Here is an 18,028-nt window from a genome sequence, read left to right on the forward strand (position 1 = left end):
ATTGATTCACAATGGCAGAAATGTATCCTAGTGTTTACATTATTGAAACAGAACTACCACTTGTTATTTTCATGTTTATTCAGTATTCTGGTATTAGTTTATTCATTTCTTCAAAGGAAAATTTTTATTACAAAAATATAATATATTTCAAAATAAAAAGCAAAGTCCTGATTTTACACATACACACATGTGTGCTCATACCTGCTATACACACACACACACACTCATCCTATATGTATCTATGCATACACACTTACACACATACACATAAACACCTACATGCACACACGTGTGCATGTGTCCTATATATATGTATTTATGCATATATAATATACATATATAGCTATACACACAAACACATTCTAGTGTGATCTGACTGAGCTCAAGGCTTAAGGGGAGATTAGATATGTAAGAACCTGTAAAATACCCTCCTCACCCCCAAGATAATTCTATGACTGACTTGAATGCATAGGGACTTTTGTTTATTTGACTGAAGGAGGAGAAAGGATACTGATGTGAGGGCAACTGGGACAAAGAAAAGAGAGAAGAAAAGAATGCTGGGGAATAACACAGTGGCTTTGTATTATGTCAGAGTAGCTAGGCTGGAACTACGTTTCCCAGAATTCCCTTCAGGTATAGTTCAGAGTTAGGGTCGGCCACAAGAGGAATTTGGGAGACACATGGGAGCTGGTAGTAACGCAGTGGCTATTACTTTCTAAAGGTTGATGTAGGACAACAAGTGCTGTTGTTGTTCGTATGTCTTGTGGCTTATCTACTGGCTCATTCTGGGTCATCTGTAGGGTCTGTGGCTCCCCCGGCTCTTGAGGTGCTCCTCATTCAGCTCCTCCAAGTCCTGGGCCAAATGCCTGTACTTCTCAAGGATGAAGGATAGCAACTTCTGCACATCACCAGGGCCATCAAGGTTAGAGATGGTGCTACACAGAATCCTGCTTGTCCTTTCATGTTTGTGTGGGTTCCAGTTTGTCATTACTCTTCCCCACTTCATGTCTAGCTTTTCTTCCCATAGCAGTATTGCTGAGTTTTCTGAAAATCAAGCCCAAAGTCTAAATGTAGGGGGGCTGTATTATAATGCAGGTTGAGTTCCTAACCTTGAAGATTCTCTGATGTGCAAGTTAGGGTATTGTTTGGGAAGGAGTAGAATCCTGAAAATTGGGATGGAGACATACGGACAGATTCTGCTGAATGTGGAGACCTTAAACCGATATATGTGTTCATTCCCTCAAGTCTGCTTTGTCAGTAGCAGTAACCCTCCCTCCCCTGTCTGAGGAGTTGGTCTCCTCTTTCCTGAGGGACCTGTAACAACCTCCCCTGAGGCAGCCTTGTAGGAGATTGCAGATACTCCTCAAGACCTACTCTTAACATCTGTTATTACTTCTTCTTCTTCTTCTTTTCTTTTGAGGAAGATTAGCCCTTAGCTAACTACTGCCAGTCCTCCTCTTTTTGCTGAGGAAGCCTGGCCCTGAGCTAACAACATGCCCATCTTCCTCTACTTTATACGTGGGACGCCCACCGCAGCATGGCGTGCCAAGCGGTGCCATGTCCACACCTGGGATCCGAACCGGTGAACCCCGGGCCGCAGAGAAGCGGAATGTGCGAACTTAACCGCTGTGCCACCAGGCCGGCCCCCAACATCTGTTATTACTTCTAAAACTATAACCAGGCTTAAGTTCAAGAAGATCATAGAGAGCGAAGTACAGAGTCTGAACCATGATGACTTATAATACACACCAAAATAATTGCACAATTTTGACAATTTATGATAGAAAGTTGGAGAACTATGTCAGAATAGATCCTCAGGAATCAGATCAGATGGAATTCATCGATATGGATGCATTGAGCAGCGATTCTGGATTCAGCATGTTAACATGAGCAGCTGAGAGTAGCTCTAATAGTTTTTTAAATTAGTTGACTGAAACCTGGACCCACGATACCCAACATTGAATTGAAATTAATATGTAAGAAATTCCACGGAATACTGAAGAGAAAGGTATCCAAAGGCAGAGGATGGTTAGATGTTAGAGTGGATTTATCACATAAGACACACTTACCCACCCCCTATTTATGTCTCCTAAGACAATCTAGACCAAGGTCCTGAGAAATGTGTTCGTGAGGCAGACCTCGGCATCCTCACAGAAGAGCTCTATGGTGTCTATTCTCTGTAGTCCCTGGCATTTGATTGGCAGAGGCAATGTGGGTATGGTTACTCTAAAGGACAAAGGAACCAAAACAGATATCATAGTAGTCTGATTTACCGATATCTTTGGCATTGACTAGTTGGTCATGGTGTCCTATACTCCTTCGCTTTGCCATAAGCCACTGTGGTCCTTTGCCCTTTCATTGACTCTCTGAGAGCTTAGTGCAGTTACTAACTCCGTGAGACCTGGAAAGTGAGCAGGAGAGAACAGCGCCAGACTCTTGCTCACCTAGAACATTGTCAGCCAGGAGATCTTGAGGAGCCTGTCTCAGTCACTTGGGGGCAGTAGACTCCTCAGATCACGTCAGACTTTTATCGTTAGAGCTAACACAGGGTCTCTGACTGTGATATCTTCGGTCTTTGAAGTTGAGAGTGTGCTCCCTTATTGAGTATTTTTGTGCCCTACAAGAATTTCTCTCCCTCCTCTTTGTAACAATCATCTGAAAGGTTCAAATGCAAGGACAGAAGGCACTCAGTGAGACAGGAAAATAGATGTTGTACAAGTAAACAAAAATCTTCCTTCAGTTATTTCCATCAGTTGATTCTAATTCTGACTTTTGGAGAAACAGAGAATAAATCTAGGGTCTCTCTCACAGGTTCTCTCTCAAAGAATTTTTTCTGAGATAACGGCCCTGTTTTCTCAGCAGTTCCCTTATGGCCTGATCAAGAGCCCTGTCCCCTGTCTGGCTGCATTACAGTGAACTTCCTTTGAGGGTGTGTTATGGGTTGAATTGTGTTCCCTTCCCATATTTATATGTTGTCGTCCTAACCTCCAGTACCTCAGAACACAACCTTATTTGGAAGGAGGATGTTTACAGAGGTAATCAAGTTAAAATGAGGTCCTTAGGTGGGCCCTAATCTAATTTGACTGGTGTCCTTATAAAAGGGGAAATTTGGATACAGAGACACATACAGAAGGAAGATGATGTGAAAAGACACAGGGAGAAGATGGCCGTGTATAAGCCCAGGATCGAGACCTGGGACAGAACCTCAGAAGGAACCAACCCTACTGAAACCTTGATCTTGGACTTCCAACCTCCAGAACTGTGAGACAATAAGATTCTGTTGATTAAGCCATAACTTTGTTACAGCAGCCCTAGATAACTATTATGAGTGAGGTCGGCCTCTGTTTGGGACCCCACATTACATGAAGTGGTATGTGGGAAGAGCACTGAAATTGGATCAAGAAAACGTGGTTATTTATGTACTTGGTTTCGCCACTTTCCATTTATATGACTTTAGTAAATCATCTAACCTTGCAGATCAAGTATGTTCTCATTTTCATAATCCTTTATTCTCGGGAATTGGTCTTAAACCAAAAGATTGTTTTAATTAGCTCTAATCAAAATACTCGCAGATGACACTGTTGGCCTCCCACCCGTTGGGTGACCATAAGTCCCAGGGTGAATGAGAGTTCCGGTTTAGATCCGTTGTCTTGGTGGAATTCTTGAGTGTGCCCTTTCATTCTCAGTAATGTTCTGGTTGGATGATAAATTATACGGTCTCTTTATCCTTTGCCCTCTTCTTAATGCCAGTTTTGCCCAGGTATTCATCCTATCCCCAGCTTCAGGGCAGAATTCTCATTAGTTAACTCCAATTATGCTAATCTCACCTCCTGCTTGTGACTGGTTCAGGAACACCTGCTTAAGTTAATTAGAGAATAGCATTCCTGAGCTGATATTGATTGAGTGACAGTTTTTTTCTCAGTGAATGAGATGGCATATTGTCCCATTGTTGCTGGAAGCCACCTTGTGAGCTCTATATAATCAGGCTCAAGAATAAAACTTCACACAGAGCGTGCATAACACAGAGGAATGGGAAGAACCTAGAGCCTTGATTTTACCACACCTAAAACCTGGCTAACTCTAGATTTCCTGATATGTGAAACGATATATTTTCTTATTGTTTCATCCATTTGAGCCTGAGATTTTAATTGCGTATAGCTAAATGCATCCTAAATGAGGTAATGTGTATTCATGTACTATGGTTGCTGTGACAACTTAACATAGCTTGATGGTTTAAAACAACAAAATTGTACTCTCTTATAGTTCTGGAGGCCAGAGTCTGAAACTAGTTTCACTGGGCTAGGTGAAAAAGTCAAGGTGTAGGCAAGGCTGGTTCCTTTTGGAGGCTCTAGAGGGAAATCCATTTCCTTGCATTTTTTAGATTCTGGAGGCCTCTGCAGTTTTGGGCTCCTGACCCCTTCTTTGCATCACTCCAACTTCTTGCTTCTACCAGCGCATCTCCTGCTTCTGAAGTCAAATCTCCCACTGCCTCCCTTTTGTAAGGACATTTGTGATTACATTCACGGCTTACCCAGATAATGCAGGATAATTTCTCCATCTCAAGATCCTCAACTTAATCACATCTGCAAAATTCCTTTTGTCTTTTAAGGCAACATATTCACAGGTTCTAGGGTTAGGATATGGATACCTTTGGGGGCTATTATTCAGCCTACTGCACAATACTTTTGACTTTAAGGCTGAATGACATTCTGCAATAGATGACACAGGTTGTTGACTAGGACTTTTTCTGTTGTCTTAGAATTTCAAGTGACGCCATAAACCTGAGTAAGGTAAGTACACTCACATTTTAAAGAGAGATGCTAACAACACCCATTACTAAAAATTACTAAAAGGTAGCAGAACCTTTCTAGGGACTATCAATCCAGCTGTTAATCCCTATCTTGTACAAGAGAAGAATAGGAAATTTAAAGAGCAGTTGGAGAGAGAGTAGTTAAAATAGGTGTGTCACTGAATTAAGAGTGCTGTGGCATTTCTCTCCCCTCCCAAGGAAGTGGGGAATGGGATTCTGGCACTTTCTTCAAGACAATTGATGAGTCTCTGGGAGACTAAGTCTTAGAAACGGGAGACGCCAGAAAGTAGGAGAGGTTGGAATCTTATTTCTTGGTTAGGTGCTCAAGTAGCTGCGCAAACCTTTAAGCTTACCTAATGTTTCCACCAGACTGGAGTCTGGCAGGAAAATTCTTTCGAAACCTTGACAGGTCCCATAGAGCAGAGACATACATAAACAAAGAAACTGGTGATTGCTTCCTACCTGCTTCTAGACTGGAGAATTCTTGTCATGAAGCTGGCCAGAACAACTTGCAACAGCAGGACAAGCAGAGAGGCTTAGCAAATGGTATTCCATGCTAAGAATGCATGAATCTCCTGTGGTCCAAGTGGCTGCCGTGGAAGAGTTCAAGATGTCTCTCTGAGACCTTGTCGAAGAGAGAAGTCTTCTGGAGAGAGGTGGCCTTAGCACAAGAGGACAAGAGGTACACCAAAGAGGGCAGTTGCAACAAGTCAACCGGATATGCATCACTCATATCAGGGAAATTTACAGGCTGCATGTCCCCTGAGTGGGGCCACCAAAGAGTACACAAATGTGCCCCATGAGGGCATCTACTATGGTGAATTATAATATACCTGTGATATAAGACATTCCTATTTTTCCAGTTGCCCCATCCATGACCTTTACCCTGGGAGAACCTGCAGCAAAAGATAGTGTAGAAGGAGGAAGGAAGGGGAGAAACAGACTAAGATTGTCATTGCAGCTACCTTATCCAAGGACCAGGTTTGAACTATGGGAGGGGTGGAGCTTTGGAATGAAAGTCAGATTAAAGTTCTAATCTAGACTGCATGGGATTTTTCAGTACCTGAAAGTGAATCACATTTACTTAAATGAAATTGTTCTTGATGCTGGAAGAGACTGGAAAGGCACGGAAGATGCCTGGGATATTATCTTGGAGCAGTGAAGGGACCTTGAAACAGAGGGTACTGTTTAACAATGGCTGGAGGAAAAAGTAGAGAAGTTCCCTCCTTTTGATAAACTGTTCTATAGGTAAGAATGTGTCAAGGAGTAGAGGAGAATCCAAGTGTGGCTATGACAGCAACAGGGAGTAGTAGATCCACTGCTAAGTATATTTTGAAGTTAAGAGAATACCCAACATTAGTACAGATCTCTGTCTCTTAAAAACAAAGCAAAACAATAAACCAAACTAAAGCACAACCAATTTGACCAAATGTTATCTTTCACTGAAAATTCAAATAACCTGGCTAGTTATTTACTGATAATCTATAGCTTAAAGCTTTTCCAAAATTGTGATTGCAATTTTTAAAAATTTTGGTTTTTTTGCAATTAGTCATCAAGTATAAGATGGCATTTCTAATTAAGTGAAAAGCATATACCACACTTTTTTTCCTACCCCAATACATGACTCAATTGAAGAGGAGGCACTCATAGAAACAAGAGCAGGAATACCAAAGAATACTGTATGTGGCATTTTTCTGTTCATTTTATCTAATAGAAATGTTAAAATAAGTCTTCCATGTGACAGATTAGGGATCAACAACCTAGATCTTTCTTACAGCTTGCTTTTACTCTGCCATTTCTCTTCCTTTCCTATAAATGCGTTTGGCCCACAGACCTCCTATTAGTTTTAAAGGGATTCAGTGTCTAAATATACACTAGAACATGAAAATGTGTCCTAGGAAGGAAAAAGCCCTATTGCCTCTTGCAATACTGCTTCGGGGGAATCCTTTTGAAAGATCAGCCGTTAGTCCCACTTCCTGTCCCCATCAATGATGAGACAAAGAAATAACATGGCTTTAAAATGAATCAACTACACAGAGGGCTTTCATTAAACCACCAACTCTAGAAAATAATATAAATTTTTTTCTTCTTAAATCTAAGTATAAAGGATCAAAGTGAAGGAGGAGGCTTTGTTGAAATGCCAATGTAAAGCAGAGGCAATCTTTTGAGTGATGAAGACTGTGTATCTATTCAAAAGGTGAATGTGTACATTAATTCATTCAATTAATAATCTTTTGGCCCCAACTATGGCTAGGCATTGTTGTAGATGCTGGGAATAAGAACAAAATGTACAAAAAATTCTGTATTCATGTAATTTGCATTCTAGAGTGCAGAGATAGATAATATATATAACAAATTTTGTGTATATGTATTGTATGTGTATAAGTATACACACACAAACACACGTGCACACACATACACATATAGTGATATGTTCCTTGGGGCACATATAACCAAGGAAGTGGGGAGAAGGAAAAAGAAAGGATTTTTAAACCTTAAGGGTAGTCCTGGGATTCCTCATCAATTAGGTAACAGCAAAAATCTGAAAGAAGTGAAGGAGCTGAACATGGCAATATCTGGTGGAAGAGGTTTCCAGGAAGACGGAGAAGCAAGTGCATGTTTGCTTGGTAGATATTAAAGAGGCCAGAATGGCTGGAGGGAAGAAAGATGGAAAGTGGTGATAGAAGGGACAGCGAGATTGCAGGGGTGTAGATTTCAGAGTAGCTGATAGGCCATTGTGAGGATGAGGCTTTTACTCTGAGTAGAATGAAACCCATTGGAAGATTTTGAGTAGCTGCATGATATGAGTTTGACTATAGTTTTGAAAGGATCATTCCAGTTTCTGGGTTGACAACAGACTGCCACAGGGGTGCCACAGTTAAGAGGCTAGGGCAATAATCCAGATAAAAGATGATGATGGCTCTGAGCAGAGTGGTAGTGGTTGGGGTAATGAGATGTGGATATATTTTGAAGATAGATCCAATAAGACATGCTAATGCATTGGACATGGAATCAGAAAAAGAGAGGACTTAAGGATGATTCCAAGGTTTTTGGTGTGACGAACTGGAAGGATGAAAGTACTCTTTACCGAAATAGGGCAGGCAGTGGGAAGGGCAGGTTAGAAGGAAGTTCTGCCTTGGATCTAACTTTAAAAAGATGTTCACCTGGATCTGTCTAGTTGGCAGTTGATGTAAGCATCTGGAGTTCTGGAGAGAGATTTTGGCTGTTAATACAAATTTGGAAACCAGAAACGTATATATAATCTAGGAAGTGAGCGTGAATAAGGATTGAATCCTAAGGGACTCCAGTGTTTAGATTTGAGGAGTGTGCATGAATCAGAAAAGATAAGAAGTGGCCCGTGAAGCTGGTGGAAAATTAAGAGACTGTGTTATTCCAGAAACCAAAGGATGAAAGTTTTCCAAGGGAGCATGGCTAACTGGTCAAGGAGTTGACCAGTGATTTGGTCAAAGAGGAGTTCGTTGGTGTCTCTGATAAGAGAAGTTTTGAGTGGAGTGATGGTAGAGGGGTAAAAGCCTTATATTACAGTGGGTTCAAGAAAAAAATGGAAGTAAATTGGAGAAAGCAGGTATAGGAAAATTTTAAAGGAGCTTTGTAATAATATAGAAGAAGATACATGGGGAAGAGCTGGAGGGGATGTGAGGTCAAGGAGAAATTTTTTTCACAGTTTTTAGTTGGTAGAAATTACAACAGTTTTTGTTTGTACCATGGTGGGAACGTCACAGTGGAAAGTAGAAAATTGATGATGGAATAAAGAGAGAAGGAGGAATTGCCGAACTGATGAGTTTGTGTAGGCGAGAGGCAATGGGACCTAGTGCACAAGAGTGATTGCCTTTAGACAGGATCGGGGTAAGCCATCTGAAATAATGGGTGGGAAGGCAGACTATGTGGGTGTGGATGCTGGCACAGGAATAAATGTGGTGTGGGCACCTCTGGAAACTCTTTTCTGATTAGTTTTCTCAGTGAAATAGGAAGCAAATTCTTCAGCTGAGAGTGAGGATGGGGGAAGAAGTATTGGAGGTTTGAGAGAGAGGAGAAGGTGGGATATGGTTTTCTAGGAGGCTGCAAGAGTGAATGGACTAGAGAAGTACAGGAGGGTAATGGGTCTGCGCAAAGGGCTGACAGCTTGCTTGTGTTGCATAATCTCTCACATGGAAGACCCGTTTTACCTTTTCTATTGGATAATTTAAAGTGAAGCAAGTCAGCATTGATTTATATGTGCCCCCAGCTTACGTTAAGTACATGGGGACAGGCACGGCATGGGTGGAAACACGGCTGTTGTCAGGTTTGGGGTTTTGCCAGACGAGTGTGATGAAGTGAGAGAAAAGCATATACAAGCAAGGAAGGGCTCTGCTGATGGGCTATGGAATTTAAGAAGGGCAAGTAGGGAAGGAGCAGTATTAAATGTGAGGGATTCATGACTTCTAGATCTGAGTGAAGTCAGGAAGTGTTGGAGAGAGGTGTGACGGTCCGAGAGTGGGATGCCTAGTACCAGCCATGACAAGGTTTAGATTCTCAGGCATGACAGTGGGAGAGAATGGCCAGGCTACGAAGAGGTGGTCATTGGAGGAGAGGAAGATGGAGGAACCGAGAGGCAAGGCAGTATCAATATGCATTGATACTGGAATGTCCAAAAATTATGCCTGAATTGTGCTGGAGAGAGAAACTATAAGTCATAAGTTAAAAATTTCAAGGACTCAGTGAGAGTGGTAGAATGATTCAGTAAGAAAAATAAAACAAACAAAAACCCCAATGATATGAATATATATCCAAGAGCATTCCATGAAGTCTTGCCTGGAAGAGCAACAAAATCAGAACCAACGTAAATATCCTCGAGTAAATGAATGATTAAATAAATTGTGGCATATCCACACAATGGAAGGCTATGCAGCCTTAAAAAATAAGGCTAATAACATACACTGACCAGGAAATATGTTTATGATATAATAATATATGACAATCTCCTCACATATTATATCATAAACATTATATATTATATCATATTATACTATATCATAGATATGTGATGAGATTGTCACATATTAATATGAATAGTAAAATTTGTTTATAAAGTTAAAAGCTATGCTGTACACAAAGATATGCATCTGGTATATGCACAGGGAAAGAAGTATCCAATGGAAGTTCCCAGTGGTTGGAGCGGGCAAGGCTGTTAGGTAAGGAGGAACTTTCATTTCTTCAGGTAAGAAGAAATTTTCATTTCTTTTCATAGCCATGTAAGTTCCTTTGAACTTTTTCTTGTAAAATATAACATAGATAAATAAAAGTGAACAACCTTGAAGTAGAGATCCATTAAATCCCAAACCAGCACTGGTGAGACCACCACTTAGGTCAAGAAATAGAAAATGGCCAGTACACCAGAATCCCCGCTGGGCTCCCTCCTTCTTAATTCCCCATCTCTGTTCCAAAGTTAAAAACTCTCCTGGCTTTACAGTCATCACATTCTTGCTTTTCTTTATAGTTTACCACCTAAGCACGCATTTTTACACACAGGGGTATAGTCCCGTCTGTTTGTGAACTTCATATAAACCAGATAATCCAATTTGAATTCTGTTGTGCTGACTTGTTTTGTTCAATACTATGGATATAAAATCCATTCACATTGCAGCGTGTAGCAGTTTTTTTTATTTATCTTTTTTTTGCTGATGGGAACATTTAAGTTCTACTCTGTTAGCAAATTTTAATTACTATGTAATACGGTATTATCAGCTATAGTCACCATGATATATATGTTAGATCCTCGCACCTTATTCATCTTAGAACTGAAAGGTAGCAGTTTACTCTTATATAGCATTCTGTATATGAATATGCCACAATTCATTTGTCCATTTTAGTATTAATGGGCATTTGGTTTATTTCCAGCTGTGGGCTGTCATGAATAGTACTGCTACGAGCATTCTTGTACGCAGTTGTTGATACCATGTATATGCATTTCTGTTGAGTATATTTCTAGGAATGGAATTGTGAGTAATAGGGTCTGTGTAGTGTCAAGTCAAGCAAACGATGACAGACTCTTGCTCTCACCAGCAGAATCTCTTTTGCTCCAGGGCCTTTCCAACACTTGGTATTGCCATTTTAAATTTTCTTCACATATATATTAATGGGAACGTAGGGGTATCACTTTGTGATTTTAATTTGCATTTCAATCATTATCAGTGAGGTTGTTTATCGGCTATTTGGACAGCCTTTGGTGAATTGATTCTCCAGTCTCAAGGGCATTTTTCCTACTGGATTTATTTGACTTTCTCTTTTGATTTTCAAAAGTTTTTTAAAAAATAGAAATTCAAGATACGAGCCTTCTTTTGGTTCTATGTGTTGCAAGTTCTTTTTCCCATTCTGTGGATTGCCTTCTTACTCTGTTAGTGGTGACATTTGACAGAGAACTTCCATATAGTCAGATTTATCAATATTTTCTGTGTGGTTCAAGCTTTTTATGTTCTATTTAAGAAGTCTTTTCCTACATTAAGTGTATAAAGATATTCTCTCATTAATTTTTAGAAATGTTACTGTCCTTTTTCTTTCACAGTTAGCTGTATAATCTACCTACAATTGGTTTTTGTGTTTGGCATGAGGTAAGGGTCTACTTTCATTTTTGTCCCTCTAGATATCCATATAGCTATCTAATTGTTCCAGCACCATTTTTGGAAAAGAGTGTTTTTTTCTCCCCTGCTCTGCTGTGCCATATTTGCAGTAAATCACATATTCATCTGTGCATGAATTTATTTCTAGGATTTCTATTATTTTTTTGAGTTAGTATTTCTATTTGTATGCCAGTACCTTACTGTCCTAATTACTGTACCTTTATAACAACACCTAATATTCAATGGAGCAAAATCTCCCACTTGTTTTCTTCTTCTTTAAGAATGTCTTTGCTAAGCTTAGCCCTTTACATTTTTACATTTCCATATGTTTTTAGTACTGGCTTGTCAAGGTTCCACACACACACATACACAACATTGGACATTTTATTACAATTGTATTAAATCTAGAGATCAAATTTGGGAGATTTGACATCTTTACCATATTGAGCCTTTAATTCACATCCATGGTGTATATATATGTATGTATATATATATATATTTATTTTTTTGGTAAGGAAGATTGGCCCTAAGCTAACGTCTGTGCCAATCTTCCTCTATTTTGCATGCAGGACACCTGCCACATCATGACTTGATGAGTGGTGTGTAGGTTCCGGGATCTAAACCTGCGAACCCCGAGCTGCTGAAGCTGAGTGTGTGACCTTAACCATTATGCCACCGGGCTGGCCCCTATATCCATGGTATATTTTTCCATTTATTGAGATCTTTGATTTCTTTCAATAACATTTCATAGTTTTCTGCATGAAGAGCTTCCACACATTTTGTTAGATTTATGATGTTAAGGCACATGCCATCTGCGTTGGGTGCCATGGTATGCCACCTGGCTCTCTCTCTGGGACTGCAGTACTTCTTCCTTAGCTTCAGGGGAGTGATAGAGTTTGATGGCACTCAGGCAAATCTCCCTGGAACTTGCCCTCAGCTGAAGAGAGCCACCTGGCCTAAGGTCACTCTCTCTTCCAGCAGCAACCTATATACGTGATTGTCTGATACAAGAGATTAAAAGCCTGGTAGGCTCCAAAATAAAATGGCAGATGTTTCTCTTTGTATTAGTCATCTATTGCTGTGTAACAAGTAAGACCAAAACATGGTGATTTAAGACAACACCATTTGTTAGCTCACAATCTCTGTGGATCAAGCAAGGTTGGAGGGGGGCCTCTGGCTCTCAGACTCTCCCCAGCCTGCTGTTATCTCAAGCTCTGACAGGGAGAGATCCACCTCAGGCTCAAGGTTGTTGGCAAGATTGAGCTTCTTGCTGGTTATTGGATTAACGCCTCAGTGTTTCATAGCTGTTGTTGCTGGTTACGTGAGCCTCTCCACAGGGCAGCTCACAAGACAGCTGGCTTCATCAGAGCCAGTGAGGAGAGAGAGGGAGCCAGCAAGAGAAAGCCTGCTGGCAAGACAAACTCACAGCCTTCGGGAACCTAACCTCAGGAGTGATAGCCCTCCATCATACTGTATTTTGTTCATAGAAGCGAGTCACTTGGTCCAGTCCACACTCAGGGGGAAGGGATCACACAAGACGAGGATACTGGGGGCAGGGTTGTTGAGAGCCATTTCAGAAGCCTCCTAACACACCATCCTTTTCTATTCTCTGGAAAATTTTATATAAGATTTAGGTTATTTCTTCCTATGTATTTTACACTATCTGGTACAAGAGAATTTAATTTTAATTTTTTTAAACTGTGGGAAGATTTGGATTTCACTTCTTTAATAGTTAATGGAATATTACATTTCTTCTTTTGCCAGTGTCAGTAAGTCTCATTTTTCAAGAAATTTGACCTTTCTATCTACACATTTAAATTTATTAGCCTAAAGCTGTTTACAGTATCCTCTTCTGATATTGATTGCAGGATCTGTAGCAATGTCTACTTTGTCATTTCTGACACTTATTTGTCCCTTCTTTCATTTGTCCTTCATCAGTCTCATGAGAAGTTTATGAGTTTTATCACTCTTTTCCAAGAATCAATTACTGGCTACACTGACCTTTATTTTCTCTTTCTATTTTGTTTTTTAATTTTCGCTCTTTTCAGTGTTTGTGTAATATATCTTTTTACTTTTCAAGCTCTTATAGGATTACGTTTTAGATAGGTCTTTCATAACATCATATAACTGACATTTTTACACAAATTTGGAATTAAATCTACAGTTTATCAATTTCTTTCCATATCACATATTTCTTTTACTTGCTTGCTTTTGGTATGAAATTTTTTTAAAAACCAGGTTTATAGAAACATAAGATACATGACAAAACCGTACAATTTTAAATGTAGAGTTCGGTGCATTTTGACGATTGAATACATTCATATAACCACCACAATTAAGATATAGTAGATTTCCATTATGTCTAAAAGATATCTTGTGCTCCATTGTAGTCAATTCTTCTCTGGTGCCCCAGACCACAGAGTATGTAGCTTTCTTTCTCTGGCTTCCTTCATTCACCATGATGCTTTCAAGATTCATCGTGTTGTTGCCAGAGTTAAGATCTTTTTTATTGTTGAGTAGTGTTGCATTGCATGGAGGCACCACAATGTTTTTTTATTTTTATTTTTTTTTTAAGGATTGACACCTGGGCTAACAACTGTTGCCAATCTTTTCTTTTGTTTTTCTGCTTCATTTCCCAACCCCCACCCCCGGTACATAGTTATATATCGTAGTTGCAGGTCCTTCTAGTTGTGGGATGTGGGACGCCGCCTTAAGGTGGCCTGACGAGCAGTGCCATGTCCGCGCCCAGGATCCGAACCCTGGGCCACCGCAGCAGAGCGTGCGAACATAACCACTCGGCCAAGGAGCCGGCCCCGCCACCACAATGTTTTTATCCCACTTGATGGACATGTGGGTACTTTTCAGTTCTGGGTTATTATGACTAAAGCTGCCGTAAACGTTAGCACATGGGTCATTTGTTGACATGTATTTTAAGTAATCTTAGGTTAATACACATAAACAAAATTTGCTCATCATACAGTAGGAGTAAATCTAGTTCTACAAGAAAATGTCAAACCATTTTCTGAAAGCAATACCGTTGTACTCCCACCAGCAATGTTTGGGAATTCCAGTTGATCTGCACTTGGTATCACTTGGTATTGTCAACTTTTTAAAAAAGGTTTTTTTTTACCAGTGTAGTAGGTGTGAAGTGCTATCTCATCGTGGTTTGATTGGCGTTTCCCTAGTGACTAAGAGTCCTGTAAGCTAACTCCCCTGAAGGGGGAGCAGCACCTGGTCGGCGCCACTGCTCCTGGTCGCTTCACCGCCCAGCTGTGCCCTGAGGCAGATTGCTACAGACCCCCGGCATGGTCAAATAGGACCTCATATGTCGAGCATGGTGCTGGGGAGAGCTCCCCGAGCTGGGACAGTGGGGACACGGACGACATCGTTCTAGCTACATTATTTCATTTCATTCTCCAATGAGATGGGTACTTCCATTTTACAGATGAGGAAGCTGAGGCTCACCAAGTTTATGTAATTTGCCCAAACCCATAGAGCTGGTAAACAGAGATGCCAGAATTTAAGTTGTGTTTTCGTGGTCTCAAAGCTGATGCTCAAAATTACTCTGAAATTTATAGCTGGTAAATATCCCCTCAGTGTCCTTTTCTCCAGACCAAATAACATCTTTTTTCGAATAGTCATTGTCCAAATCTTTCATCAAATTCAAGGTTTTACTGGATTTTTTTTTCTCCTCAAACTCCCTGTGTCACTCCTTGTTTCTACACTACAGTGTTGAATAAATAAATCCAAATTTGCTCCTTAGTGATAATTACCATCATCATTATGTCAAGCTATTCTGATTGGGCCTATTGACTCTGAGTAAATGGAACACAGGACTGGTGGCAGGGGTTGGCACAGGCTGTTATGATGTAGCTTAATGCACCCTGAGGGCTCATGGGTGGAGAAGCTGCACTGAAGTAGGGCAACTACACTTTACGTCCTGTCTTTTCCAAAGAGATGCTGAATGTGCTCTGTTTCAGTAATTCATATTCTGTAATAATTTAACATTTAGCACTTACAAATTGCTGTTCAACCTTCGGCATCCTAAACAAGCATGATTCAGTTGAGAGGGTTGTTGTTACAGATGGTCAATCTATACTACAAATTGGTAGTGGTGGTCAATATTTGGTTATGTTCACTGTCCATTATAATTTACCCCTGAGTTTTGAGTTATTTTAAGGATTTGGGGATGTTTTTTACTGTTTTCTATTTTATACCACATGTAATTAGCCTCACCACTTTTAGAAAAAGTTAAATAGTCATGGTATCTGTTGAGATCTTTTGCTATTCTTTGATTATTTGTCCAGAATAGATCACTTTTTATGAACCTTATTTAATATACAAAGACAATATCTGAGGGAGAAAAGCAAGACAGTTTAAAACATATGCATATTTTGGCATGTATTATTGGCAACAGATGAAGTTGCCTTTATTGAATTTTAAACTGGAGGGTGTGTTATACAAATGCTAAACTAGGTAGGACAGAGAAATCCTAACAATTCTGATTATTTGTCAGCTCTAAGGTATAGATGACAAGGCTGGGAACATAAATGAAAGGGAGTGAAATCTAAAATTTCTAATGTGCTCTTCTTTTTGCCTTTCTAAGACTTCTGACCTAATTTGTCTGGGCATCTAACTACCTGGAGGATGGGAGTGGGTAGGTGGGCAGAGATTGTAACTTGTTAGGGAAGGAATATGAAGAAGAGACCAAGGAAATGTTCAGCCTCCATTCTTCCCTCATATGACCGGGCAGCAGGATCCCGGGGCCAGCCTTCTGCCTCGAGAGAGACTTTTCCCATGTCCTTGATCTCCTCCTTCAGCCGACCCACAACCCAGTGCGCAGCACTCAGCTTATGGAGCTCTCCCATGGTATAGAGATTAACAGCCTGCAGTTAAGGATTGGCTGGACTCCGGTACAGGATGTCACTAGAGAAAGAAAGAAAAATTGTCCTCTTTTTCTATGCCAGGAAATTTGTTAGAATGAAAAGAAAAGTGTTAACTTACTGAATACCTTCTATGCATTTGGTTCTGTTCTAAGTACTTACATGTCTACAAATATGCATCCGCTCATTCAGTCTTCACAATGACACCACGAGGTCAACGATTATTTTACTCTCATTTTACGTTTACGGACACGGGCACTTAGAGCCAGTCAGAAACTCCTCGGAGAGCATCGTCTTCTAAGGAGCAGCGCGGCCCTGGTGGTCTAGGTCCTCCGGCTTCACAGCAGACGGCTGTCGAGGCTAATGTGGAAGGCAGCGAGGGCAGGCAGCTCTGCTCCCAGCATCCAGGACCAGGAAATCACCTCCGAGCCTCATCTTGCACCAACCTCAGGTGTGACCGTAGCAATGTCGCCACACAGTGTGCTCAGAAGAGCGAGAACTTATGGTAGTATGGCCTTCCTGGCTGCCCTCAGGGGACTTTGCTGAGAAGCTAAATTGAGAGCCAGCAGGCCCACCAGGTGATTCTGCGCGCTGCGTGGGGGTTGGTGGACCACCAGGCCCCTGGATAAGAAGGAGTTGTGGCTGTCATGCAGAGATCTGTGGCCGGTAGGCATGGGGGTGGGACAGGGTTAACTAGGATATACTACTAGTCGCTGACAAAGCCGCGAGAGACAGAATCCTGAGTCCCCTGACACAGAGTGAAGCTATGCAGCCTAGCCGCGGGGCAAGCAGCATCCAGGAGCCAGGGGTGTTGCCATGGAGACCTGAGGAAGCAGAGTACATTGAACTGAAGACTCTGACTATTTATTTTTCCAAGAGGACTCAAAAGCCTAATTCTCTACCCCCACCACCAGGCACCATATGTCAGCATAGCGAGAAGTGCAGGGCGGCTAGTCAGGGACTATACGATTTTTTGGAAAGACTGAATGTTTTCATACGGGCAGTCAGCACTATTGGATGAGAAGAAGTTTTGAGTTAATTTAAATTTTTCCCAGTTAACCAGTGGAGAGAGGGCTAAAACAGAGGGGCAGATCCAATAGAAAACTATAAAGAACTTTCATTTTCTCTTCACATCTGAGTCACAGAGGGAGTTAAATTTTACAAACCTGCTACAAAATATGGCTAATTAGAAAAAAATAAAGAAAACAATATGTTGTTAACTGCGTAAGCAATAGAAAAGGCAGACATAAAATATTCAGGAAAATTAAAAGGAGGAGATAGAACTACAAAGAACAACAGGATGATAATAACTGTATCGATGGAGCCAGTTATATTAGAACCTCATGGAACAAAGAAGAATTTGAAAGGCATTTAATGTCAGTGCTTCATTGCTATCAGACACACGCATATGGTTATAAAAAAACAAAAGCAAATGGCTAAATATTGTGAGTAGGATGGGAAAACATATAAATTATAGGGAGAGAACAACAATTTCAGCGTCTCAATACGTTGTTCGGGGGCCACCCACACCTTGACTGGCCGGATTGTACTCTTCTCCTCCGCCCTGCGCGTCTAGGTCTGGCCCGGGGGTGGTGGGCGGAGCAGAAGGTGCCTGTGCCCCTCCCCCACAGGGCTCAGCGCCCGGCTCCTCCCACCCTCGCCTGTCAGCGCCCACCGCCCTCTTTGTTCACTGCCCTCATTTGCTCTGACTTGGGCTG

The sequence above is a fragment of the Equus quagga genome, chromosome 3 (assembly GCF_021613505.1).
Source record: "Equus quagga isolate Etosha38 chromosome 3, UCLA_HA_Equagga_1.0, whole genome shotgun sequence".
Lineage (NCBI taxonomy): Eukaryota > Metazoa > Chordata > Mammalia > Perissodactyla > Equidae > Equus > Equus quagga.